Raw genomic sequence first — 4,110 nt, 5'->3', positions numbered from 1 at the left:
GACGCAGCAGAGCTTTTGTACTTTCTAAGTTGTATAATCCAAATCAATATGTGCTTTTCACTGATTTGGGAGAACCAGAGTACTATAAAGAAGCAATACAAAGCTCACATAAACATGAGTGGTTAGAGGCTATGCAAGAAGAGATGAAGTCTTTGCGTGAGAATGGCACGTGTGAACTAGTAAAGCTTCATAAAGGAAAGAATCCTTTGAAAAATAAATGGGTGTATAAAGTGAAGTAAGAAGAGCACACTTCATGACAACGATTCAAACTCAAACTAGTTGTGAAGGGCTTTAGTAAAAAATAAAGGATTGATTTTGATGAAATATTCTCTCCGGTTGTTAAGATGTCTTCTATTTGCTTTGTGCTTGACTTAGCAGCTAGTCATGATGTGGAAATTGAGGATATGGATATAAAAACGGCTTTTCTTTATGGTGAACTCGATAAAGAAATCTACATGGTGCAACCTGAAGGTTTTGAAGCAAAGGGAAAAGAAGACTATGTGTGTAAGCTAAAGAAAAACTTTTATGGCTTGAAGCAAGCACCTAGATTGTGTTATCAGAAATTTGAGTTGGTTATGAAGGACCAAGACTACCATAAGACTACCTTTGATCATTGTGTGTTTGTGCAGAGATTCTCATATGATGATTTTATTATATTGCTATTTTATGTTGATGATATTCTGATTATTGGTAAAAATGCTTCTAGATATGAGAGATTGAAGAAGCAGTTGAGCAAATCCTTTGCTATAAAGGATTTAAGACCAGTCAAGAAAATTTTGGGAATCAACATCTCCCAAGATAGAGGAAATAGAAGACTACAGTTATCTCAAGAATCATATATTGAGAAAATTCTTGAGAGATTCAATTTGAATAAAGCTAAAGTGGTTAGTTCTCCTCTTACTACTCACCATAAGCTTGATGCTCACCATATTCCATTCATCGATGAAGAAAAAGAAATGATGAAAAGAGTTCCTTATGCTTCAGTGGTTGCAAGTTTGATGTATGCGATGGTATGCACGAGGCCAGATATAGCTTATGCAGTTGGCGTTGTCAGTCGCTACATGTCTAATCCAGGAAAGGAGCATTAGAATGCAGTGAAGTGGATATTGAGATATCTACACGGCAGTTCCAGTTCAAGGCTTACATTTGGTGGTGGACAATATTTGTTAGCTGACTACACGGATTTAGACATGGCAACTGATGTGGATACTAGGAAATCCATCTCAAGATACCTGATAACCTTTTCCGGTGGTGTTATATCTTGGCAATCAAGGTTGCAAAGATGTGCTGAAGCAGAGTATATCGCAGCGACTGAAGCTTGTAAAAAGTTGTTGTTGATGAAGAAATTTATGGATGAGCTTGGGTTTAAGCAAGAAAGATACATAGTACTTTGTGATAATCAAAGCGCTATTCATTTGAGAAAGAGTTCTACTTTTCACGGTAGATCAAAATATATTGATATGCGTTATCACTGGATAAGAGATGGTTTTAATGCTAAATTGATTGAACTTGGAAAGGTTCGTACATATTATCATGGCTCAAACATGATGATGAAAACTTTACCAAGGGAGAAGCTTGAGATTTGTAGATTGATCTACGGTATGACAAATCTCTCTACATAGTCGTTCAGAATTGAGGATTGCTCCACATAGTCGAAAAAATGGAGATTTGTTGACTTATTTTTTCCTTAATGTGGAGGGTATTTCAGTAACTTCACATATGGAGAATCAACCTAGGTATAATTTAGATATTGAGTGGCTTAGGATTTGAGAGTGTGTAAGAAAGTTGTAGCCGCCATTTTGCTAATCCTTTTTGTAGTTTCCGTAAAATGACGATCTACAAATATCCAACTGTCGGATCGTCCCCAAATTTAAGCAGAAGATTTGTTATTCATATTTCTACATTCTAAACGGTGAATATTGGAGTCGGAATACCAACGAACAATGAGCTCTGTTCCTTTCCAGATTTCGTCGGACCAGTTTCGGTGTTGATATCGAATCAAAAGATCTAACCATTGGATCAGGCTGATATTTGCATATGTTGTTGAGAACATCGTAGGGTAAATTATGAATGGTGGAGATCTGGATCAGATCTTTGGAACATTGAGTATTTTGGTCTGAACAGAAGGGTGTTTTTTGTGAGTTTTCTATTTCACTCATATTTTGTTGACAAGATTGGTGTTTTATTATTATTATTTTTTTTTGGTTGAGCCCAACTAGGCGGCCTACGTACCCCAATAGGGGATCAAGCCACAACCAATATACTTAATACAAGTAATCAACCAGCGAAGAGCCTAAGTTTAGCCTAAGTAAGCAATCCTTAAAAAAAAGACTGGAAGACTACCAACAGAACTACAAGTACTAACCACATCAGATGAAATCCATCACCCAAGGCCAAATGTACCTATTGATGAAAGCGAAATCTCGGTCGACCCTCGACATCTGCTAGTAAGAGACCTCGGATTCGCGGAGGGATGTCCTCCGGCTCTAAAATCCGATCACCCAAAAGGGAAACATCTGTGTTTGCTAGCGCATCCGCCACCCAGTTTCCCTCACGGTAGATATGGGAGATCCACCAAGTGATACTATGGAGCTGTACTCGCAATAGGCTGAGGCACGTCTGAAGGGTCTAGTGCCCGGATGGTGATGAGGTCAATGCCATAGTGCACGTCGAGTCAGTCTCAATCCATAGGGGGATGAAACCGTGCTCCACCGCCAAAATCACACTTCTACATATCGCCTTCAATTCTGCCAAAGTATTCGCCGCGTGTCAAAGATTGGTGTTATATCTTGTAAGTTGGAACTTGGGTTGATTTTTTTTGTTGAACGATTTATACCCTTTTTGCTTATAATGGAGATTTTGTGGACTTCGGTCCCGTGGTTTTTACTCCTTACATCGAGGAGATTTTCCACGTAAAATTGCTCGTGTCATTGTTGATTGATTGCATTATTTCTTTCGGCGTGATTATTCTATTGTTATTGTTTCCTACTAGATTCACTTCAAGGGGAATAATTCATACTTGGATAGTGTTTTACGAGTATTTGTCCGATCAAACTTGTCATGCGTTATAAACTGGAAGGAAACCCAATCTTAAGCACATTATGATTTTAGGTTTCCAGCTTATGTCAAGAAAACTAAGGTTAACAAATTAGAAGCTAGATCACTTAAGGATAGTTTTTATTGATTATTCTGAAGACTTTATAGAATATCTCTTCTACATTCATTAGGGGTGGTTATTAAGGTGCAAGCTTTATTTCTCGAAAAAGATTTTATTCGAAAGGGAGTAGCTGGTAAAGATTGTTCTAGATGAACAAGATGAAATCACAATAGAAGAGCCATTGGTTTATAATATCAATCCAAACATTCTAAGAATTTATCAATGCATTGATCAAGTATAGTTTCTCATTCTCTGGCATATGGGTATGCATTGACTAATATACATTATTTGGTCCCTTTAGCAAATGAAATCTATGAGGATGATGCTACTACCTATGACCAGACAGTGACCAATATAGACTCTAAATGATGGAAAGATTCCATGCAAGCATAAATTTATTCGATGCATTTGAATAAAGTTTTGGATCTTGTAGATAAGTCTGAAGGAATAGTTCTCATAGGCTGTAAATGAATTTCTAAGAGAAAAATTGGTTTGATCGGCATGATTGACACCTATAAAGCCCGGTGTAGCGAAAGGTTATTGTAAAACATAAAGTATTGGCTATAAGAAATTTTTTTTACTAGTATTAGAATTTTGCTTGCAATTGCCACACCATGATTATGAGATTTGGAATATGAATGTAATGTTAAGACTATCTTCCTAAGTGGATTCTTTGATAGGGAGATTTATATGGAGCAACCTAAGGGATTCATATTATCTAAAAATTCTCAAAAGGTGTGCAAGCTTAAGCAGGCTATATACAGGCTTAAGCAATCTTCGTGTTGTTGGAATAATCAATTTAACGAACCTATGATGACCTATGGAATTTAATAAGAATGATGATGAAGAACCATGTGTCTACAAGAAGACTATTGGAAATATGATTTAATTCCTAGTAGTCTTGTATGTTGATGACATACTTTTGATAGGAAATGGTGTTGATATGTTTGCCA

Source organism: Andrographis paniculata, unplaced genomic scaffold (genome assembly GCF_009805555.1).
Source record: "Andrographis paniculata isolate CXL003 unplaced genomic scaffold, ASM980555v1 Contig52END, whole genome shotgun sequence".
Taxonomy (NCBI): domain Eukaryota; kingdom Viridiplantae; phylum Streptophyta; class Magnoliopsida; order Lamiales; family Acanthaceae; genus Andrographis; species Andrographis paniculata.
Note: the sequence above shows the minus strand (reverse complement) of the source record.